Raw genomic sequence first — 24963 nt, forward strand, 5'->3', positions numbered from 1 at the left:
GCTCGCTGTCTTGGCAAACTCCTTTTCTCTCTGCTTTTCTTGAAACATCCGTCCCCACCTACCATGCTCACAGACACAGCCCCGTGAGTCACAGCAACAATCCGCTCCTGTTCTTCCTTCCCACCTTTGCTCTAAAACCACTAAGGGGTACCCTGAATCATAGGCCATGCGCCTCCTTTTCAGTTTGCTTGCCTTTTTAATCCTCTGGCACAAAGTTCGCCAATTCCATCCGCATAGCAACACGCATCTGCCCATCCCTATAAAGCACAGCCTCAATTTTCTCCCCGGTTTTAGCAGTAGAGAAAGGCCTCTGTATGGGGACCCATTGAGAATGACCTTTGATATCAAGATCACAATCCCCCAGGCCCCAACTCAAAGTCACAATCTAATAGGTGAGCCCGATTTGCCACGAGAACCCAGTATTCAGAATCAGAACATGTAGCTGCGGTTGGCTCGGGTTCGGCCTGTGAGAGGTGGTGGGCTCCATCCCCAGCACCGCAAAGGCAAAAGGCACACATCCTAACAAACTCTTTTACAGAACTGCCTCCATTTCTCTCCTCTATCCACCAACTGGAATTCTGGGTACATACTCAAAGAAATGAATGCAGGGAGTGGATTATTTGTTCACCAAAGGCCAAATAACAGCAAAGCCCAGTGTCTGCTACTGGATGAAGTATTTTTCAGCCTTACAAAGGAAATTTAACACATGCTTCAACATAAAAACAAAACAAAACAAACGAAATCCTTATGCCAGGCAAAACAAGCTGAGGACAATGATTCTTGTTGTACGGAGGTTTTAGTGTGGTCAAGTTCAGAGAGAAAGGGAGGGGAAGGGTGGTCATGGGGGAAGAAGGAGAAATGATGATATTTCGGATGGGGACGAGGAAGAAGGTTCTGGAAATGCAGGTGATGGTCTCCACACAAAACAGACGTACTTAATACTACACACTGAAGTGATGTGGGAGTGTCATATATCAATCTGTTGATTTCATTGTTTAAGCAATAAAGAAACTGCTAGGCCCATTTGATAGGCCCACCCTTAGGTGGGTGGAGTAAACAGAACAGAATGCCGGGAGGAAGAGGAAGTGAGGTCAGACTCCACAGCTCTTCTCTCCGGAGCAGACGCAAGAGAGACGCCATGCTACCTGCTCCAGGGAAGACGCACACCATGCCCCAGCTCCGACCCAGGATGGACTAGGCTAGAATCTTCCCGGTAAGCGCACCTAGGGGCGCTACATAGATTATTAGAAATGGGCCAGAGCAGTGTTTAAAAGAATACAGTGTCCGTGTAATTATTTCGGGGGTAAAGCTAGCCGGGCAGGGCAGGCGGCTGGGGTTTTGGGGACATAGCCCCGCCGCCGCCCCCTATTACTACAAATGACGCCCAGACGTGTGGCTAACTGAGTCCACAGAAAGCCTGAGAACGCTTGGAAAAGAATAGAGTAAAGCATGTTTCTTATGGCAATTTCTTGGTTCTACTCTGCTTGCTAGAGGCAAGCAAGCGCCTCATCTAAGAGAGGCTTCCTGACTCAGCTTCAGCTGCAAAGCCCGCAGCTCATTAAGAGGTCCTGCCACGAAACATTTAAACGGTGTTGATGAAAAGCTGAACACATGCTTTTCGGTTTTCAACCGTAGCAGGAAAAAAGCTGCACCATTTAAAAATGCCGGCTTTCTGGGCCATCCTGCCAGGGCAAACTCTGACTGTTTGAGGCAGGAGGGCTGGCTACCGAGAGAGGATTTGAGTGTTGTCTGTTGTAGCTCGCTGGCTGGCAGGGACCTTGAAATGCTATAAACATGGCTACAGCCAGTACTTCAGCCATGAGGCTGGAAAGCTAAGGATCCAGCCGTCAAAGCCACGCCTTTAGTCCTACTGATATTGCTTAGTAAATTAAAGGCTCTTGTGGTCAGAAAAAGAGAGATATACAGTAAAGAGAGATTCAAAGACAGAGAAAATTTCTGAACGGTTTAAAGTGTGTTAAAAATATATGCAAGCTGAAAGTTGAAGTTCTTAAAGCAAAAAACAAAAAAAGGAAGAGAGTTGTTGTGTGTACACACCTTTTAATCCCAACACTTGGGAGGCAGAGGGAGATAGACCTCTGTGACTTCAAGGTGTGGTAGCACACGCCTTTAATCCCAGTGCCTAGAAGGCAGAGACAAACAGATCTCTGTGAGTTCAAGGTGTAGTTGCAAACACCTTTAATCCCAATGCCTGGGAGGCAGAGACGGGCGGATCTCTGAGAGTTCAAAGACAGCCTGGTCAAAGATGTGCGCTCAAAAAGCAAAAAGTTAACCTAGAAATGTCACAGCTTAGATTCTTAAGTGCCTAGTGATTTAAAGGTGCAAATCAAAAGTGCTCCTGGATAGTAAAAAATTGCAGATTCACAATAGGACAGATTCAGACCATTAACGAGTCACACTGTTGGATGAATGTACGTAGGCTTGGGAGAGAGAAGAAAAAGAATATAGAGAATAAAGTTAATGGTTTAAAAAGAAAAAAGTAAAAGTAAAGTCTTTAAAGACAGAGTACAGATAGTTATAGATATAAATAAAAATAAGCCGCGTAAAGATGGAAAATTCACAGAGAGTCTGGATTATGTACATTGTGTTTTCTTTAAAATTTTTGACTGTGAAGGAGCTAAGTACAGAGAGACATTTCATTACATGGGCTGCCAAGCTAAACCAGAATGGATATAAGGGTATTACGATTTCAGAATTTGGGTCTAAGGATATGATGCTTTGGAGAGAGTCTTCTTTTGTTTTCACAGAGGATGAGACTCTATGGATTTCTTCTATTCCGATTTGGTATGATGGACCACGTCCTCCTGAAGGGTTGCTGTGAACATCTTCAGAAAATTGCTTTGCTCAACTGCCAACTGAGATGAAACTAGCACACAGGTTATACCATGAAAGACCTAATTAACGACGCCCCCATTCAGCAGGAAGCAGTTTGGAGAGAAAAAACTGCGCCCATGTTCCCAAATATGGTTTATAAACGTTCTTTTACATTTAAAGGGGGATATGATATAGGTATGAATAATTTGCATTAGTATAGATTTTGCTTTATTTATAGAGATTTAAGGTCAATTTTGTTATATGTATAAATGTTTCTGATGTAACTTTTACTTGATAACTGTTTTGTTATATGTAATTTTGCTATGTTAAGGTTAAAGCCTTCCTTTTTTTGTTTAAACAGAAAAAGGGGAAGTGATGTAGGAGTGTCATATATCAATCTGTTGATTTCATTGTTTAAGCAATAAAGAAACTGCTAGGCCCATTTGATAGGCCCACCCTTAGGTGGGTGGAGTAAACAGAACAGAATGCCGGGAGGAAGAGGAAGTGAGGTCAGACTCCACAGCTCTTCTCTCCGGAGCAGACGCAAGAGAGACGCCATGCTACCTGCTCCAGGGAAGACGCACACCATGCCCCAGCTCCGACCCAGAATGGACTTAGGCTAGAATCTTCCCGGTAAGCGCACCTAGGGGCGCTACATAGATTATTAGAAATGGGCCAGAGCAGTGTTTAAAAGAATACAGTGTCCGTGTAATTATTTCGGGGGTAAAGCTAGCCGGGCAGGGCAGGCGGCTGGGGTTTTGGGGACATAGCCCCGCCGCCGCCCCCTATTACTACACTGAAGGTGGTTAAAATGATATATTTCATCAGTATTTTTAAATGAAATAAAAGATATAGATAATCTAAAACTTCAGACCTAGCCAGGCAGTGGTGGATTCCAGAACTTAGAAGCAGAGGCAGGCAGAGTTCGAGACCAGCCTGGTCTACAGAGCGAATTCCAGGATAGGCTCCAAAGCTACAGAGAAACCCTGTCTTGAAAATCAAAAATAGGCTAGAATCAAAAATAGGCTAGAATCTTCCCGGTAAGCGCACCTAGGGGCGCTACACAGATGATTAGAAATGGGCTAAATTAATATGTGAGAATTAGCCTAGAAGAGGCTAGATAGAAATGGGCCAAGCAGTGATTAAATGAATACAGTTTGTGTGTTGTTATTTTGGGCATAAGCCAAGCAGGCGGCCGGGGTGCTGGGAACGCAGCCCCGCCGCCCTTATTACTACAGTATAGGCATGTTTATATAAGTATATGCACGTGTGTGTAGCATGTGTCTGTGTATATGCATGTATAAGTAGGTACACACAAACAACACACATCTTGCTGATGTCGCAGATCCCCGCTGAGGCAGGTGGGGCGTGTTCCTGGCTCATTGTTCTGGGACTCTCCTGGCTGCTGGTAATGGCAGTTGGTCCCTTCTCTCTTGGCTCCTCCCACTTTACTGTTCACAGCATAGGATTAAAGGAAGGTGGGGGTGGAAAGGAGTGGGCTCAACAGCCTTTCCTAAAACACACTGAGCCCCAGCTCTGTCAAGCAGGGAAGGGAGCTGATGCTTGGGACCTGCTCATCCCAACACCCACAAGACCTGGCCAGCTCAGCAAAGACAGAGAGGACTCTGCGCACACTGTCTGGAAAGGGGTTTACAATGCGGGTGCAGATTCAGCAGCACTGATATTCTGCAGGTCAAAGAAGCTTCAGATTGACAAGGTGGTGATGATGGTGGTGGTAATGGTGTTGATAATAGTTAAGAGGTTGATAATGGCGGCCATGATGACAGTGGTGATAATAGTGACAGTGATAATGGTAACAATAAAGATAATGATAGTGGTGATCGATAGTGATGGTGATAATGGTTATAGTGATGATAATGATGACAGTGGTGGTGGTAGCGATGGTGATAATGATGACAGTGGTGGTTGGTGACCATGGTTACAACGACAGTGGTGGTGGCAGTGATGGTGATAATGGTGATGATGATGACAGTGGTGGTGGTACCATGGTGACCATGGTTACAATGACAGCGATGGTGATAATGGTGATGAAGATGACTTCGATGCCCTCTGCCTGTGCCTCTCACCAACACTGTCCCTTGTGCTCCTTGCCCTTCCAATGCAAGCCGCGCTCTGGATCTCCCTGGCACACACAGCCAGCCCTCTGCAGTCACACCTGTGTGTCTTCTCCTCCCACCGAGGACAGCTGACACTCCTGCAGGTTAGAGGAATCTGTGCTCTCTACTCCCTCAGACAAGTGAGCCTGTGAGGACTTCTGCACTGCAGAACCTCCTTACTCGGGTGAGGCCAAACCACTCCCAGCACTAGGGAGACTTCCTGTCTTTCGCCGTATCCCAAACTAGAAATATTTTCTTATTGATCCATAAGAAAAGGAGACAAGCCTATACTGAGCCAGAGGGGTTGTACTGTTTTCTAAACTCCAATGCTCAGGACTGGAGGGATGGCTCGGCAGTTAAGAACAAGTGTTGCTCTTACGGAGGACAGGGACTCATCCCAGAATCCACATCAAGGGTCCACAGCTTCCTGTCATTCTGGCTGTAGGGAATCTGATGCCCCCTTCTGGCCACCACAGGTACCTGCACTCAAGTGCAAGTTCACAGGGACATACACATATACACAGCATTTTTTAAATTAAATAAAACCCTGACAGCTCCCAGAATGCTCACCAGTGAGCATTCTGACTCCCACAGCATATTTTGTAAGTAAGAAGGAACTGCCTTGATTTCCCATAATTATAAGGACTCACTCTGTCAGTCAACAGGGAATCTACAGAGACCACCACGGCTCCTGCTGTGTGGACGGGCTTTCCAAATCCAGAGGAAGTGAAAGGAAGACTAGAATCTCGTACTTCCAGTCTAATCAGTAGTGATATTAGGGGACATAAATCAGTGTGGAGCATCACATTGCAGTGTGGACTTTCCCATCAGCTTGTTTCTGTGAACCTGTCGGTAGACCGTGGCTTATGTCAATCAACATCGTGATCACACTATCAGGTACCAAAGTCCTGGTATAAAGGCAGAGTGCGGCAGGAGTGAGGTGCCGGAGGGTGCGCTAAGGGTGGTTTTCAGCAAATGTCAGATCATGAAAGTCACACATCCAGGGCTATCTCCAACTAACCGTGTGTGGAACCGTCTGCCTCATGTTTTGACACGGGGTCTCTCACTGGCCTGGAGCTCAATACTAAGCCAGACTGACTGGCCAGAGAGCCCCCGGGATCTCTTTGTCTCTAATTCCTCAGTGCTAGAATTTACGGGCTCAGGAGACACATGACATTTCTGCCTGGGTTCTGTAGGAAACTCCTGTCCCTAATTCTTTCCACCACCACCCCCAGTTTTTTGAGACAAGGTTTCTCTGTATAACAGTCCTGGCTGTCCTGGAACTCACTCTGTAGACCAGGCTGGCCTTGAGTTCACAAAGATCCACCTGCCTCTGCTTCTGAGTGCTGAGATTAAAGACGTGTGCCACCACCACCCAGCTCAATCCCTAATTCTTTAGAGAGATGAGAGAGAGAGAGGAAACAGAGAGACAGAAAGAGCCCAAGCTGGAGAGGTGGATTTCAAAGTCCCCTGAATACACACAGCATGGCCTAACATTGCAATCCAGGCCATTTGCATCACGGTGGCTACTTTCACGCACCTACGGCCCCTAAGGATTCAGTGTTCGCTTTCAATGTGGCACCACACTCTGGTGAATTTTCGTCTGCGCTTGAACGCAGTCTAGAGCTAGAGGACAGCCTAGAAATGAGCCTGCTCCAGGCTGCCTTACCCTCCACTGCTGTGAGAAAACGCCTCAGCCAAGGCAACTTAAGGAACGAAGAGTATATTTGGGCTTACGATCAAGAGCTTAAGAATCCATCATGGCGGGTGGGGGGGGCATGCTGGCATTCAGCAGGCACCGTGGGAGGTGGGGGAACCGAACTGAAACATCACATCTTCAGCCACAAGCACCCCACAGAAAGATCCGGAAGTAGAACATAAAGCCAACCCCTGCCTGCAGTGACACACTTCCTCCAGAGAGGCTGCACCTTCCCAACTTCCCCAAACAGCCCCACCAGCTGTGAACTCAGAGTCCAAACGCTGAGCCTTTAGGGGACATCTCTCAGAGCACACAGGAAACTTTCTAAATCAGACAGCTTTCAGGTCATCAGGAGAGGCAGGAGAGACAGCGAGCCGAGCCTCCAGTCCTAGCTGGGTGCAGCAACTCTGGCCTGCGGACCGGGCATTGGGAAGACTGAGGCTGGACCCCCTCCAGCCTCAGAGTTGAAGTCTAGCTTAGAGCAACACTGGGACATTCTCAAAAATCAAAACAGAGGAATCCACATAAAGTATGGTGGTATATGCCTTATCTCACCCAGGGGAGGTAGAGGCAGAGTGATTAACAGTTCAAAATTAGTTTGGGCTCCATAGCAAGTTTGCTGTCAGCGCGGCCTTCCCACCTCTCATACCCCCAAAAGCTAAATCCTACATCCTGGCCTCCGTCATAGTAATTGTTAACTCAGAAGAACATCAGAGATGGGGTTGAGCTCCCACCCCCTCTGCCAGCTTCCAGAGCCCATATGGCCACAGGTCTAAATTACAAGCATCAAGAGCACCCACGTTATAGTCTGCCATGTTGAGGCTACCAGCTCTAAGTGGCCACCTGAGAAGCCACTGCAACATGTCAGCCAGAGGGCTGCATCACGCTTCTCAGAAAGGTGGGGCCTATGAGCAGGTGGCCTGGGAGCTCTGGCTGGCCTGAAGCCCAGACACCACCCATCCACCCTCTCACCCTGTCCCACCTCAGGTGCACTGTAGTCAAGCTTCGGCGAGAGCTTTGCCACACAGCCTCTCAGAAAACACAAGGTCCGTCGTCCAGACGCAGCTCAGCACCACCAAGTCCCGTCCACCTCCACAGACTGGCCGGCTCTCACGTACATCACATACTTGCTGAGAGCGACCCCTTACTAAGAGGTCAAGCTGGATCAAGGAACATTGTTCGGAAAGAAAGGAAAAAGGGGCGGAGCCAGGACACTCATTCAAGGGAGAACCTCCCACCCGGTCAGACCCATGTGGCCCCTTCCATGGAGACCAGTCTCCTAGCATCTCTGATAAAGGGCATCCTTTGCTCCTCCCCCACACCACATAGGCCTCAACAGATGGGGTCCACTTTCAACGTGGGGCACAGACTCAGTGTGGAGAGCCCGGCCGCTGTAATGTAGTCTCAGTTTACCAAGCCTGGCTGTGGAGCCTGATGACCTGGGCTCCATCTGGGGATCCTTCAGGGAGGTGGAAGGAGTTGACCTCTGACCTCCATACAATGCCGTACACACAGTAATAAATGAAATAACGTGCCAGAGGCCTGATTGTGTGTCTACAGCCTGCAGTGATCTTAACTGAATGTCTCACCCTTCAAGCCTTGCTCACTGGAGCCCTGAAGGAGAGAAAAGGACCTACCTTGGTAGGAAAGGGGGCCACCCCCTGCTCACCCCCACTCTCTTATCAGATGCTCGGGGTAACCAAACAATCAGACCCCTTTAAAACACCCAGAGTCAAGGAGCAGAGAAGCCAGAGGCCTGCTCTGTGTCTGGGGAACAGGAGGACCAGGGAAGGGAGCCCAAGCGGCTCACGCCAAAACCCTCTAGTAAGATAGAGGACTGCAGGCGGCCAAGACTAGGGGCAGCCTGGCATTGGCGAGCAAGATGTCCTCACTGAGAGGTCCTGCCATTTGGAAACCGAAAGTCTGAAGTCACGGGCTGTATCGTTCTCAAAGCCCATTTACAGTATCTGACTTGACCCACACCATAAATCTATAAAAGTTATAACTGCTATAATATCTCTTAAATATTAGCATTAGGACTTCTAAAAAGTTACCAAGTGTGATTCTGTTGGCGCAGGCTCTGACAACCAAGCTACAAGTACAGTCAAGCGTCCGTAAAGTAACACCAACTCTATTCCTCCCATGGGTCTGGTTGAGTTTGAGGGACAGCCACGTAAGAAAGGTTGTCAGGCCAAGGTCACACAGACTGCAAAAGGAGAAGCAAGGCTAGGAATGTCGGCTTCCCTTCCGAGACCCGTGTCCTTACCTCACCAGGGTGGAGACACCGTCCAAGGGGAGAGCTAGGCTCTGCGCAGGAAACCAGACCCCAACCGTCCCTGGGGCATCAAACCGGAAATGGGCCTGGTGCCTTGCCAAGTGGCCAACAGCAACCCAGTCCTTGGCAATCCTACTGTGCCTTCTTAGTGGGCTTTCTAATTCAGTTCAGCAAACTCCCCCGGCCCAGCTCTGATCGCCAACTACTTCTCTGCTTGCCTGGTCTTCTCTGCGAGCAAGAGCAAGAGGGGGTCAGAGATCACAGTGGCTACAGCCTTTAGAGTGTGACCAAAGGGGAAGGCAGCTGTCCGTCACCCAGGTCCACCTCCACCTGTCATCTCCACCCCAACGGGGAGACTGCCCCACTGCACCTGCGCACTTGTGCATACACACACACATGCCCTCAGGGTTGCGCTGGAGGCTGGTCAGAGCTCAAGCTGCCCCCGTTCTGGACGGTCTAGTAGGTCAGAAAATGGGAAAGACCTTGTAAACTAGCCTGTTTCCTTAGGGTTTCCTCCCACCTTCCCCAGCCCAGAATGACCAGACTGGAAAGAGCATGGGTTCTGGCTATACGCTGCAGCCAATACTGTCAACACTTACACACCGTTTCAAAGTTTGGCGAAACAAATCAGGAAACAAAAAAAACCCCAGAGGTCTTGGCACTCATTCTTCCGGCTCAAAGCGGGCAGTAAGTCTCTTGTTCAAGCAAGCGCGGCAACTGGTTCCAAAACTGAGGCTCGAGGGGTTGGGGAAGGCACCGAGCATGTAGCACCCAGCCTGGGAACTTTTAAAATCTTCCCTTAAATAACAATGAGACATTTCAAGACTTTGGCTTTTTACCCGCAAGGGGCTGACCTTGGAGACGAGAGAGAATAGTAAAACAAAAGTCAAAAAAGTGACCCAAAGTGAACTCCTTCTCTCTCAGGATGGAAGTGGGGGTCCCTAGACGCACGATGTCGTTTACACGAAGTTCAGGCGGCCAGTGGAAATGTGGGCGCTGTGCGCGCTCCAGCCCAGGGCTTTCTGAAGGTCGCCCGACTGTCACCTAGGCTGCCGGGGCCCGGAATCCGAGTACACGCGGCACAACGGGACGCGGTGGCCTTAGGGCACCTTCCTGGGTATCCCCAGCCCTGCAGGTGCCACAGGGGAGCAGTCGGGCCGCGGCCCCTCCCCAGCCTCAGGCCCGGAGCATGCAGCACGAGCGACTTACCCGCAGGAGGCGCGGGGGCGGCGGGCGCGGTCCCGGGGCCGGTATCGCTGCTCCGCGTCGTGCTTGGCCCGGCCCCGGCCGCCAGTGGCTCGTTCCCGGGGCTGCGGGGTTCGGCGTGGGCGGTTACCCGGGCGATCGGGGACGCTCCGGGGCTCCTTCGGCGCGTGTCACGGGCCGGGGGCGCGCGGGGGCGGCGGCCGAGTGGGCCCCGGAGCGGCGGGCGGGGGCGCGGCCGGGGACTGGGCCGGGGCCGGGGACCGTGTCGCGGGCGCCGCAGCGCGGCCTCTCGCCATGGCTCCGCGCGGCCGGGCCTCGCGCCTCCCCTCGCGCTGCCGTCACCGCCCGACGCGCGCCGGGCCCTCCCCGCCCGGCCCCGCCCCCGCCCCCGTCCCCGTCCCGCCAGCCCCGCCTCCACCGCCACCTGCGCGACTGCTGCTACCTGCTCTCTGCCGGGAGAGGCTCCGGGACCTCCAAAGCGCTGGTCCACTCGGCATCCCGGAGCGTGCGTCCAGACCCGCGCGCGAGGGCTGCTGGGGACCCCACTGCCAGCGCTGCGGTCCTGGGGAATCGGCTCCGGAGTCAAGCACGGAGTTAAGTTAGGAACCCAGGAGGGGGCCTTGGGCCGGCCGTGTGAGCGACACCAGCAAAGGGTGAAGGAGCCGGTGGCGGTGACAGGGGACAATGAAATCCTCCGAGAAGTTTTCATGCGAATAACAGGCAGACGTTTTAACGCTACCCAGTCCCACGCGAGCTCGTTGCCAGTGGTCTCTTCTAACCGGTCGCAGGGGACACTGAATGGACTTGGAGTCGACTCCAACCTAACCAAAGATGCGGAGGAAACTGACCCCTCCAGATCCTCCAAGTTTCAGGGCTAGATAGGAACTGAACAGATAAATTGTTCAGGCAAAATCTTGGATGTTGGGAGTGTGTGTGTGTTTATGCAATTTGTCCCTAAGAGATTTGTCACTTGAGCTAGCTCATTTCTCCACAGACTCTAGGCAACAACAGTGTGTGTGCAGGGGTAGGTAATGACTATACAATACAGTAGGGTGACACCTTGACCGCCTGTGAGACAGGTGGGCATGGTCCTCAGGACCCTGTCTCTGCAGTATTCCCAGGAAAAAGACGCTTCTGCAAACCCCTTATGAGATAAATCTGTGGAAGGGGATGAGTTGTGTTCCAAAATCACACTGCCATAAAAAACAAAACGAAAGAGTTGAGACCTGTCTGGAACAGGAGGGCTGAGTGGCTGTGGCTAAGGGATCCCTAGCGAGCGCTGGATGATGTACACAACATTCCGGCTGACTGGAATCCGTGCTGCAGATCTTAAACTATTGGGTCAACGTTAAATTCACTGTGTGCACAGACAAGACTGTCTTTATTCTTAGGACTTAAGCAGCAAAGGTCTCAAGGCCATGCACCTTCAAGGGGTTCAGGAAGAAAAAGATATCCTGATGAGGGAGTGTTAACTGAACGGGCCAAAGATTAGCAGTGAGTCTGGGTCTCAGGGGTCCTGGTGGTGTTGGTACATATGTTTAATCCCAGCATTAGGGAGGTAGAGGCAGGTGGATCTCTGAGTTCAAGGCCAGCCTGGTCTACAGAGTAAGTTCCAGGACAGACAGGGCTACACAGAGAAACGTCATCTCAGAAAAAAAATGAGCTGAGGACAGGTGAGCAGTGTATTATGTGCGTGTGCACATGTGTGTGGTGTGCTCATGCACCCATGGGGAAGCCAGAGGTTGACATTACGTATCTGCCATTGTTCTCTGCCTTATTCTTTTTGTCTTCTTGAGAATCTTATACATGTAAACAACGAAATATGGTCAGATATGTCTCCATGTCCCTCTTACAACTCCCTCCATGTAAACAATGAAATATGGTCAGATATGTCCCCATGTCCCTCTTCCAACTCCCTCAATGGTCACCTCAACGCATTTCCCTAACTATTTCATGTCTTCATTTTTTTTTCTCTCAATAACCCAGTAAATCTCGTTGGTGCTGCCCATATGTACAAGGGCATGGAGCTCCCACTGGAGCATGAGACTCAAAGGACATGGCTACATCCTCAAAAAAGAACGAATCGCCTTTCCCCAGCAGCTGTCAGCTGCCAATGGCTCCTCACTAAGGGGCGGGAACTGGAGAGAATCACTTCCATGCAGCTTGATCTTGCGCTGCTGTGAATTCACGTGTGTGACAGCCATGCTCTGTCATCCAGAAGACAGCACTGGTGCAGGAGAATTGACTGTATTCTGTCAATCATGTTTTAAATAAATGCTGATTGGCCAGGCCAGAAATATAGGCGGGTCAACCAGACAGAAAGTAGAGGCTGGGCAATGAGAACAGGAGAATGCTGGGAAGGAGGAAGCCCATTCCTCACCAGTCCTGCCCAGAACACCGAAGAAGCAGGATGTGACCTGCCCTGCTGAAAAAGGTACCGAGCCATGTGCCTAATATAGATAAGGATAATGGGTTAATATAAGTTATAACAGCTAATACGAAGCCTGAGCTAATGGGCCAATCAGTTTATAACCTAATATAGACCTCTCTGCGTGATTTCTTTGGGGTTAAATGGCTGCAGGAACTAGGCAGGACATAAACCCCAATGAGCAGGCCCCTCATGTTACACAGCATTCCGCAAACCTCCTGTCCCCTGTCTTCCATCCTTCATGCTCCCTCTTCTTTGGTGTTTCCTGAGCCGTGGGAAGGGGGTAATATCCACCTTTGTCTGTGAGACAGGGTCTCTCACTGAACCTGGGGCCCACTGATGAGGCTAGACAGGACAGCAAGCCCTAAGGATCAACTTGTCTTTGTCCTCCCTGGCCCCCAGCAGTGACAATCACGTGCTGCCGTCATGCCTGGCTTTTCATTTGAGTGCTGGGGGTCTGAGCTCAGGTTCTAATGTTTACATAGTCAATACTTGGCCACTGAGAGTCTTCTCCCCGGCCGAGTTCTGGGTTTGAGGGTGGTCCATTGGGTTTGTTTTTTTGAGACCATCTCATGTGTCCCAAGCTGGCCTCGAAGTCACAGTGGAGTTGAAGTTAATCTTGAATTGATCTTCCTGCCTCTACTTCTCAAGGGTTGCAAGTACAGACGTATACCACTATTGTAGGTGGCAAAGCATTATTTTTTTGTGATAGAATGTAAATGTATAGTTATCTCAATACAAATTTTATTCACACATACATGAAATTATCAGACGGGACGGGACAGGCCTGCAGGGTCTGGGAACAATCACTCTGAAACTGAACTGCCTCAAACCCAGTTTTCAGTAGGAAAGGTGTGGCACCCAGCAGTGAGGGTCTTAAAGAGGTACAGTCAGGTCATCTGAAGGAAAACTGGCAGATCCAATGCCTTCCGGTTCTGGAATTTAAGAACTGAGATCTGGTCCAGCCCATCTCTGTTCCCTTGGGACTTGGCCGCCATTTGAGGTGCAGACCCAGGATCCCTCATGTTTCCCTCACTGCCCTCCTCAACCGTTCCTGACTCCCCATTCATCACAGGATCCCGAGAAACCCCATAGCGACCACATGTGACTGGGATCTAGAGCAGTGTCTGGCTCAGCACCTGTGAGAGAGGCTGCTTCTTAGTAGACGGGAACTAACAAAGACCACGACTGGACCGTGTGAAGAGTGAGGCTCAGCCAGAGGGTGCAGCTTTCAGAGCGCTCAATCCTAATGGGAACTTCTGAGCCACACCCTTCACAAGGCACAAGGATTTATGTGAAAGAGAAGGTGGAGAAGGGCGGAGGCAGTCCGCGCCTTTAATCCAGTGCTGGGAGGAGAGATTGTAAGAGTCAGGTGATGGAAGACTCTGAGGAAACGGTCTTCCAGGCACAGTGGGACTGCTGCATTTGTGACCCCAGAGCCTGACAGAAAGCACAGCACCAGCAGGAGCTCCAGACAGACAGAGTCCCAGCACTGAGTGAGAGAGGTGAGCACAGGCTCCCACCTCCAACCAAGAAGCTATCTAACTGGTACCTGCTGGCAAAGGGAAGATGGGTTTTCCCAATGGAGTGTCACTGGAGGCATCAACCTCACTCGGATGGAGGTTCCTTGTTCAGGAGTAACTAGCCACGACAAAACTGAACCTTCAGGGTTTCTCTGTGTCTTCTTGGCTGTCCTGGAACTCATTCAGTAGGCCAGGCTCACACTGAACTCACAGATATCCTCCTGCCTCTGCCTCCCACATGCTAGGATTAAAGGCCTCCCCTCACTCACCACACATACTTTTGTTTAAACCAGAGAAAGAATATGAAATTGAGTGTGTGGGGAAGGGGGGTCTTGGATGAGCTGAGGGAGAATATAACCAAAATATATAAAAAAATTAAAATAGAAAACCCCTCAGACTGGATGGGGAGTAGTGGTCTTTGAACCCTTTATCTGCTGTATATATTCCTCCTGCCAACAGTCACGTGTGACCAAGGGTACCTGCCGCATACACGCCTCCTGCCAACTGTCACATGTGACCAAGGGTGCCTGCCACCTACATGTTTCCTGCTAACAGTCACGTGTGACCAACGGTACGTGCTGTATACATGTCTCCTGCCAAAGGTCATGTGTGACCAAGGACAACCTTGAATGTTGCCTACACAAAGCCGACCTTACTTAAAACACAAGGCATCTTTGTGGGGTTTTTTTTTTTCGGTTTAATTTTTTGTAAGTTGACTGTGCTAGAGCACAAACTTTTTAGATGATAACATCATGTCACAAGTCTGGACACCTCTCATTTGCAGGAGACCGCGGGCAGAAAAGCAGTACAGAACCACAGAAGTACCAAATTAGTGGTCAGCCCTTAACTGTGGCTGTCCATTGTTGCTGCATCCTTACCAGCTGAAATTCGATTTCTATAGCCACGAGACGCCAATCTGGGCAGAATTGTGAGGTCGCTCACTCCATCCCAGTCCTTGTTCTATTGGCAGGGCCCTGACGTCTGATTCTTGGTGCCAGAGTGCAGACACATGGGAAGGAACTGGCTTTCTTTTCCCAGCATGGAGGAAGAGGAAGGCTGGCAGAGCCCCTCAGCAAGTGCCCAAGCCCCTGTCCTGCTGGCACAAGCCAAGGCACAGGGAGAAATGGTAAATGCTTTGAAAGATCTCCCCTTTGCAGGACACCAGGCAGGGGTCTCTGGCTGCCATTGGGCCAAGAGAGCCACTGTACTGTTCCTTTCTGTTGAATCAAATAAAAGCCAACCCATTTGGGTTCGTTATGGCGCTCAGGAGGCAGAGGCAGGAGATCTTCATGAGTTGGAGCCTGCCCTGCTCTAGTTCTACATAATTCCAGGCCACGCAAGGCTACATAGTAAGACCTGGTTTCAAAAGAAGCCAACACATTTATAGATATTTTCCAGGTTCCGAGTCGGTAACTACGGGGAAATACAAAGAGTATCTTCTCTATGTTGGTTAGAAACCTGCATTACAGCCTGGGACCCAAGGTCACAATGCAGACAATGACTCAATGATGTCTTCACGGTATTAGCCTGGGCCCCAAAAGCAACACTGGAGAAGGACTAACACATAGGTGGTTTCTTCAGGAAAGTGAACCTATAGGAGGGGAGGGAGGGGAACTAGAGAATTAGGAATTAGGAAAGAATGAACAGGGATGTGGAAGCCACCCTACGGTACCGAACCCTTCTGAGCACCTGGGACTCTGTTCCATTAAACACCTTCAGGGCAAGATGCAAGATGGAACATGGAGTCTTTAATCCCTCAGCTCCCATCTCCCAGGACTCAAACAGATGCTGAGATAAATAAGATGAAATACAGGACAGAGGGAAACAAGAAAACCCACTAGGATTCCTGTTTGTTTATTCATGGTTCATTCCCAGCACCCAAACAGTGCCTGACTCACAGCCAGTGGCAAAAGAGCAGCTCAAACTGACAGCTGAAGAGATGAAAAGAAGTGGATGGGGGCTGGAGAGATGGCTCAGTGGTTAAGAGCATTGCCTGCTCTTCCAAAGGTCCTGAGTTCAATTCCCAGCAACCACATGGTGGCTCACAACCATCTGTAATGAGATCTGGTGCCCTCTTCTGGCCTGCAGGCATAGACACAGACAGAATATTGTATACATAATAAATAAATAAATAAATAAATATTTAAAAAAAAAGAAAGAAAGAAAAGAAGTGGATGCAGATTGGCTTGGAACTCGGGGCTGTGATTTCAGCACCAGAGAGACTGGGACTTGGGTTACTTGGCATTAGGAGTTAGGGACCAGCCTGGACATTATGATGAGATTCCATGATGAAATCCGCTGCATGGCATGTGTGTGTCTGCTTGTGGTGCATATTGGATCAGGCTAGTATGTAGCTGTGTCCTCCTAACTGGAAATTCCCCTTGTGGAGCAAGGAAGGAAGCTCAGAGGACTAGGAAGCTAATGATGCTTACAAGCCTCGGGGAGCTCACAGAATTAGGGAGACAAGATGGCTCAGCTAACACGGGCACTTGCTGCTAAGTCTGGCAGTGTGGAAAGTTCAAGTCCCAGGAACTCATAGAGTGGAGGGAGAGAATCAGTTCCAGGAAGTTGTCCTCTGACCTTCACACACGCACACACGAACAATAAACACACACACACACAAAACACATGCGCTCACATATACACACACAAAAAATATATACATACAGACACACAAACATGCATGCACACGCACACACATATACACACATACAGACACACATATACACAGACACAACAAATAAATGTTTTCAAAACTTAAAAACAGGCTGTTCTCTTAGGGCTTCTGCTGCTGTGAAGAGACACCATGACCATGACTCTTATAAAGGAAAACATTTATCTGAGGTGGTGGCTGATAGTTCGGAGCTTTAGTCCATTATCATCACAGTGGGGAGCATGATGACATGCAGGCAGACATGCATGGTACTGGCTACATCTTGATCAGAAAGCAACATGCAGTGCTTTGGGACACTGGGAGCAGGTTGAACATAGGAGAACTCAAGGCCCACCTCCACGGTGACACACTTTCTCCAACAAGGCCACACCTACTTCAACAAGGCCACACCTTCTAATAGTGCCACTCCTTTGGGGGCCGTTTCCTTTCAATGGAGAGATGGCTGGGTGGTTAAGAGCACTTGCTGTTCTTTCGGAAGACTCAGGTTTGATTTCCTGGACCCACACAGGCTCACAACTGTCTGTAACTCCAGTAGCAGGGCATCCCATGCCCTCTTCTAGCCTCTGCAAGTACTGCCTGCATGTGGTGCTCATTCCTTTCTGCAGGGCAAACATTCATACACGCTTGACTATCTGGCAAGTTCGACGCCAGCAGGGCTACCTGAGACCTTGTCTCCATCCCAAAAGCTTTTCCTCTGAATATATCTGGGCTGTTATGGGAGAAAGCTCGTGTTCCGAGGCAGCACACTGGCCAGTGCTTGGTCTTCTGCTAGTCCACGCTTGAGACCGTCGGAACAGCAACTGTGAGGCAGCCTTGGAGACACTGTGGTCATGTCACCGGAGGGAGGTGAGGAGAGCTGTGAGAAACGTGGAAGCAAACAGAACCCCAGCCTCCATGGGCTCAAAGTCTTCCTCCTGGGGTTTCTAAGTTTATCACTTTCAGCAAAGGAAGTGGTGACCCAACGTAAATAGCCTTCCATTTCTCTTGCTGGCTTTCAGGAATATAACAGCCAATGAGAAGCAGCCTCCAGAGCATCAGAAATAATAATAATAAAAAAAAGTGAAGAAAAATCAGCCTGCATGGCATAGCCCTAGACACTGATGAAGGTGACTTCATTGGGGCAGTGTGACTAGGGTGACCCCAAGCCAGGGTATCATGACACTATGGTAGAAAGGAAGGGACCGGACCTGTCAGCCGTGGAGATGACTGTCCATGACTTTCAGAAGGTGGTAAGGCAGCAAGGCACGTCTGCCTCACAGAAGAGGACACTGTTGATGACAGGAGCATGGAGCCAAGGACAGCCAAGGGTAGCCAAGGACATCCGAGAACAGCCAAGGACAGCCAAGGGTAGCCAAGGACATCCGAGAACAGCCAAGGGCAGCCAAGGCCAGCCAAGGGCAGGCTGTCTGTCCAAGCATTCCAAGTTGCTCCTAACAGACAGATCTTTTCCATAGCACTGAGTCAGGCTTGGGTTTCCATCTTGGCAGCTTCATCTTGCAAGGCTGAGGCAGGAAGGTCACGAGTTCAAGGCCAGCCTGAGCTACATACAGAATCCCAGGACTTCTCAAGCTACTGCGTAGACAGACCATAAGAAACTGCCGGGTAGTCAGGAGGCAGAAGCAGGTGAATTTGTGAGTTTGAGGCTGGCCTGGTCTACTTCTAGAACAGCCAGGGCTACACAGGGAAACCCTGTCTCTAAAAACCAAAAAAGGGAAACCAAACCAACCACACAAAACAATGCGTCCTTCCAGGTTATCCATTCTCCTGTCAGGCAGAGGATGTGGCGATACTGTGGCCCTCAGGAACCTGTTGTTTACTTCCCCTGGCCCTCTTTTCAGAATTTGCATGACCTGGCACGGTGACACACACCTGTAATCCCAGCACGGGAAACTTGTTTGAAGTTTAGCTTTGACTTTCGGGTATGTGAGCCAACCTTTGCTACTGCCACAAAGTACCTGAACTTATCAACCAGTGTGGCCTGCATCTATAATCTCAGTGCTCAGAAGGTTGAGACAGGAGGATTACCTCAAAGTCAACCCCAGCCTGCTGTGAAGAATGGGATTTTGTATTAAAGAAAAACAGCACAAATAATCTAGAAAGAAAGCTGAGCACAGTGATTCCTGCTTGTAATCTCTGCTGTGGGGAGGATACGGCAGAAGGACTATGTGAGCTAAAGGTCTAGCTTGGGCTCACGGATAAAAGTGCTTGCTCCCAAGCCTAAAGATCTGGGTTTGATCCCTGAGACCCACATGGCAGAAAAGAAGCAATCCATGCAAGTTGTCCTGTGACACACACACAAATATCATGCAATTTAAAAAAGAAAGTAAAATTCTCCCAAGTAGCCCTCCAAAAAAATTGTACAGATTTCTGTTCAGAGGTAGAATAAAAAAACTAGATACCTCTTGGGAGGTAGAGGAAGGAGGATCAGGAGTTCAAGGCCAGCCTGGGCTACACGCAGCCCTGCCTCAGAAAGAAAGAGTATACCATTCTCAAACTGTGGATCACACAGGTGACATCCCTTGACAGAGGAGACAATAGAAACAGGTGAGAAGCTTGCAAAGGACACATATACCACATGCATGCAGTCCCCACAGAGGTCAGAAGAGGGCATCAGATCCCCTGGAACTGGAGCTACAGGCTGTTGTGAGCCACTGTGTGAGTGCTGGGAACAGAATGGACCCAGATCTGCTGCAAGAGATCTGACTGAGAGCCAGTCCTCTAGTCCCCACTCAGACAAATTTAAACCACATGTTTTGAATAAAATTAAGAGGTTCAGTGTACTTAGTTAGTAAATCAATTATTGAGTATAAAATAATCATAATTTTTATTATGATGATTATGAAGACAAAGTACATTGCTTGTTAATCTGGGAAAGTTTAGGAGATGTGGATGGAGAAGGAAGATAGTTCTGACAGGCTCAATCTGCATAATGGATGATTTTATGGAGGAATAAATACATGTTTTAGCTGTGGGGAGTGTATGAGAAGTGATATGTCTTTGCTGCATCCATGATGACAAGCAACTGGAGGGAGAAAAGATTTGTTTAAGCACATGGTTTGAAGGTGCATCCACCATTGTGGGAGGAACCTCATGGCCATGGGTGCAGGAGCAATGCTGCTTGCTCACATCTGGGCAGACTAGGAGGCAGACACAGGACAGGAAGTGACATTGGTCTATAAACCTCAAGGGCCACTCACATTGTCCAGCTTCCTCCAGGATAGTGCCACCTCTGGCAAGTTCTACAAGCTCCAAACCAGCACCACCTGCTGGTGACCAATTGTTCAACATGAGCCTGTGGGACACCTCACACTCAAGCCATTAGAGAAATCTAATAGAAATAGCTGCAAGAGATCCAGTCAACAAAGCACGACAAAGCCAGGCCCAGAAATGTGCCAACAAGACCACCCTGATTCTGGGGTTAAGAAGTAATGAAAGTTAAAATCCTTTATTAGAAGACTCCTGGGGCTGCAGAGAGGTTAGGAGGCTAAGAGGTTCTGTTTGCTCTTCCAGAGGAAATCACTCTGGTTCCCAGAACCCACATCAAGGACCAACCAGTCAATCAATCAATGTGGGTGAAAATGGAAATCCAGATGTACGGTGTCTACACAGATGTGTCTAAAGACTGTTGTTTTTAGTTTTAGATGAGAATAATGGGAGAACAAAATACAATAAAAGAAAATGTGATCAGTCTGGAGCGGTGTCTCTGTGGATAGGAAAGCAGGCGGCTCTTGCAGAGGACTCAGGTTCTATTTCCAGAACCCACACAGTGGCTCACAATCATCTGTAACTCCAATAGGAGATCTAACACCCACCCCCAGCCTTTTTAGGCACCAGGCACACATGTTATGTACGGACATACATGTAGGTAAAAATACTCATACACATAAAATAAAATAGAATAAAATAACTGCTGGGCAATTGTGCCACACACCTTTAATCACAGCACTTGGGAGGCAGGGATAGGCAGATCTCCGTGAGTTGGAGGCCATTCTGGTCTACAAAACAAGTTCCAGCACAGGCAGAGAAATCCTGTATCAAAAAACCAAAAATAAATAAAATAAAGTAACAACTACAAACTAAAAAAGAGTATGCAGCAAAGTCCCACACACATGCACACATGTGCCCGCACACATATACAAGCACACACACACATGCACACACACTCACTCACACGCAGAGTCACACGCATGCACACATGCATACATGCACACTCTCACACACACATACACACACAATGACACCATTGCTACAGCAGCAGTGACCCATTGCTCTGGACTTGTCCTCCCTCCTCACGCGTTCTGTTCTTCCCTTTCCCCAGTAAAACTAAGAATCTCGGGAAACACCAACATCTTCCAGCAATCCTTCCCACTGTTCTTGCTGCCCCCTTCTCTGGGCCTCTATAAGACAAAGGTCTTCTCTGCAGCTCTGGGGCCCTTTGACTGTCCGCCCAGCTCGACTGATAGGAGAGAGTTGTGGCTAATTAGAGTTGATTAAGATGCAGGGTAGCAATGGGAGGCTAGCCAGGTCAGGCAGGCAGAAGGACTTGGTGCTTCTCATCCCCCTGCAGTAGGTCTTACGCAGTTCCACTCAAATGCCTAGGACATTTGGAATAAAAACATAAAAACATTCAGGACAAATATGTGTGAAAATGCCAGAATGAAGGTCATTACTTCACAGAATCACTTAAAGAAAATAGAGCTGGAGGGTTGGGTCAGCAGTTGAGAACACTGGCTGCTCTTGCAGAGAACCCGTGTTCAATTCACAACCTCCACAGAGAAGTTCACAGCTTTCTGTACCCCAGTTCCAGGGGATCCAGTTCCCTTTTCTGCCTCTGTGGACACCAGGCACGCACATGGTATACAGACATATATGCAGGGAAAATATCCATAGATAGAAACTTAAATATAATTTAATTTTTTAAAGTTAATAATAAAAACATGATGAAAGATTACAGAGATATAAATTATGCAGGACTTATAAGTGAAACAGTAGTCAAGATATCTCAAAACATCAGTCTTGACTAGAAAGCAAACTATAACTTACAGTCACATAAATCAAGGGCCATATCTGTCCTAGGAACGGATAGTCTCTCAACATTGCAGAACTGGAGGGCCAGGAAACAACGGGGGGAATGTGGCCTTTTAGCGGCCAGTGTCTATGGGGTTTGGGGTAAATCAAATAGAAACTGTTTTAATGCAAGATCAATTTCATGGATCTCAGGGTGTCCACGGGGACAAGAGGGATAGGATTCAACTCAAGGAAAATATGTTTCCAAAGGAATTCTTTCTCTCCATCACCCCCTGACACCTGCCCAGCTCTTCCGTGGAAAAGACAAACGTAGTGCTGTCTGTCTGGGAAGGTGGCTCAGCCTTCGGTGTCCTGAGGTAAACATCACCATCTCCAGTAGATTTTGTTGTTGTTGTTGCTGTTTGTTTGTGTGTGTGTTTGGGTTTTCAGTGCTGTCGTTCACCCCTCTAGCCTAATGCATACTAGACAAGCACTCTATTATTGCGTTACACCCCTATATCTTCAATAGCTTAAAAATTAGATTTTTTTCGAGACAGGGTTTCTCTGTGTAGCTATGGCTGTCCTGGAACTCGCTCTGTAGACCAGGCTGGCCTTGATCTCACAGAGATCCCCCTGCCTCTCGAGTCTTGGAATTAAATGTGCGCAACGCCACTGCCCTGCGAAAATGGATTTCATTATGGAAGATTTCAAGCATAAGAAAATATCAAGACTCCTGAATTGCACTCAAGTACACATCAGAGGCTTAGCATGTCTGTTTGCTTTGGTCTCTCTGTCTGGATAGTTCCCTCCCAACCCTGTACAGCAGCAAATTCCAACCCCAGACATGAGTTTATTTCATAAGCACTGCAGTGTCTCCATACTGTAGCAAGTCCTTTAAGGACCTGCTATTATCCATGGTCACCCAGATGCAGCTCAGGGGACCTGAAAGTGGTCACAAAGGTCCCCTTTCTTCTCTGGTTGTTGTTTTCTTCTTCTGAGGTCCCAATCTGTGTTTCGAGGCCATGTGGTTAGTTTGCATTTGGCTAAGAATACGTCATCTTTATCAGATTTTCTCATTTATTTTTAGAAAATGGCATTCAGCAGGAAAAACATCCAATATAGCAAGTTACCAGGGCTCAGTGGCTCAGAACATAATCACAGCCTCCTGAGATGGGAGGCAGGAGATTGCCACAATTTTGAGGTGAGACTAGGTCATACAGTGAGTTCCAGGCCTGCCTGAGCTACAAGGTAAGGTTCTGTCTCAACAATGACAACGGCAAACAAACAAAAAACCAAGCAAAGAGCTGGAGATACAACTTAGTTGGTAGAGTGTTTTGTCCACCATGAACAGAGTTCTGGGTTCGATGGCAGCACCACATAAAATTTGTGTGATAGTGCATACTTACAGTCCAGCACTTCAGAGGAGGGTGGGGAGTTCAACACCAGCCTGGACTTTGTACATGGTCCAGTACAGTTTGAGGCCAGCCTGGGATACACTGGACCTTGTTGTAAAACAAAATTAATGGACACATGAGCAAAACCCCCCAACCAGCCAATCAACCGACCAACCAACCAAATACTAGAAACGCAAAAGGTAGCAGTGTTAGCTGTAACATTAGCACCTGGGAGGCTCAAACAAGAGGACTTCTGCGAGTTTAGTCCGTCTGTGCCGCGCTTCAAGTTCAAGTCCAGCCTAGAATGCATATTAATATAATACACAGTGATCCATTTCAACAAACACAGCAAGATGGTAGCTTAGAATGGAACCTCTGTCTCACGGACTTGACCACACCCACTGTGGCTTCTCTATCCTTGAGTCAGCAGACGGAAGCTCCTGCTGTGGTCCAGCAGCACAAAGAGGCGAATCCCTCCCTCTGCCCCTGTTGCCTGTGAATATTGGTCACCTGACCTTATGCACCTGTAGTTTCTTATTAATTATATGCTCGGGACCGCCCCCACTCCCTGCTTTGTCTGTTGGGACTGGAGGCTTTTCTCTCTCCAGACCTCCTCCGTGCTGTCTGTGCTATTAATAACTCTCTTCAGAAAGCCCTAACCTGACAGACAATTGCCTCACTACCCACTGCCTCTCTAGAGCCATCTCTCATCTCCACTCCCCAACTCACCTGACAAATGCTAGAGAAACAAACCCAGAGTTCTGGAGAAAGAGACAAGAGGAGAAAGGAGGCCCCAGGCAGGTGAAGGGAGTAGCGGGCCCTGGGCATGAGCATGGCCGTCTTTCTAAGCAGCAGACCTACTGTGTGTCAGGGTAAACAGGCTGTGCGCTCACACACGCAGCTAGGCTGATTTGGTGATTCCCCTGAGAAGGAGGGAAGCAGTAAGGATCAGAGGTTAGAGAAAAGAGCAGCGATAAAATCAGCCCAGACGTGGACAGAGATAGTACAAGGACACGTTAGGTCTGGAGGCCTGGGAACCCATCAAGCTTCGTGACTGTAAATCTAGAAGGCATATAGGTGTAGAGGGAGGAAGGGGAGTGAGTTTAATGAGTTTAACTAAAGTTGTTTTTTTTTTAAATTATGTGTGTGTGCGCACAAGTGCACGCGCACTCAGCCATGACATGTGTGTGGAGGTCAGAGGACAACTTGCAGGAGTTGGCTTTTTGTTCTTCTACCATGTGAGACCTGGTGATGGAACGCAGGGCTTTAGGCTTGAGGGCAGGTGCTTTAACGAGGCCTCTTCCTATATTTATTTATTTAGTTTTTTTTCAAGACAAGGTTTCTCTGTGTAGCCCTGGGTGTCCTAGAACTTGTTCTGTACACCAGGCTGGCCTTGAACTCGGATATCCACTTGCCTCTGTCTCCCAAGTGCCACACACACACATATGTATATAAGTATATATATATGTATATGTGTGTGTGTGTGTGTGTGTGTGTGCATGTGTGTATTTTGACTGCAGATAAACTTAATGAAAGAAACAGGGACAAGGTAGTTAATTGTGAGTGGAGAAGTGGAGGAAAGAAGGCTGTGAAGAGCAAGAAAGGAAACACTCGGGATACAAGAGAGAGTAGGGTGTAGGAGAGGGAGTTTCTCCAGTAAACGGCCGAGGTGCAGTCAGTGACAGGCTGGGGTCTCCAGGGAACAGGGCTCCATGGGGTGTGGGTGCTGGCTGCCCCTTCTTATACCCAGGGATCTGCCTGTTGATTTTGTTGCATTGACTTCAGGCTTCTCTCCATTCAGCAGAGTG

At 48.8% G+C, this 24963-nt stretch overlaps 1 protein-coding gene across 5 annotated transcripts in view; it reads right to left on the reverse strand.

The window, feature by feature from the left end:
* Trak1 (trafficking kinesin protein 1) overlaps positions 1-10270 on the reverse strand; it is a 179602-nt gene extending 169332 nt beyond the window's left edge. For 3 of the 5 annotated variants that reach the window (XM_075964124.1, XM_075964120.1, XM_075964130.1), the window contains exon 1: positions 10133-10270. The gene's annotated coding sequence lies outside the window, so the exon portion shown is untranslated. Of the gene's footprint in view, positions 1-8914; positions 9304-10132 lie in introns of those variants that run through there. The other 2 variants (XM_075964125.1, XM_075964121.1) reach the window with 2 other exon arrangements.
* Positions 10271-24963: the final 14693 nt, after the last annotated feature.

Source organism: Microtus pennsylvanicus, chromosome 3 (genome assembly GCF_037038515.1).
Source record: "Microtus pennsylvanicus isolate mMicPen1 chromosome 3, mMicPen1.hap1, whole genome shotgun sequence".
Classification (NCBI taxonomy): domain Eukaryota; kingdom Metazoa; phylum Chordata; class Mammalia; order Rodentia; family Cricetidae; genus Microtus; species Microtus pennsylvanicus.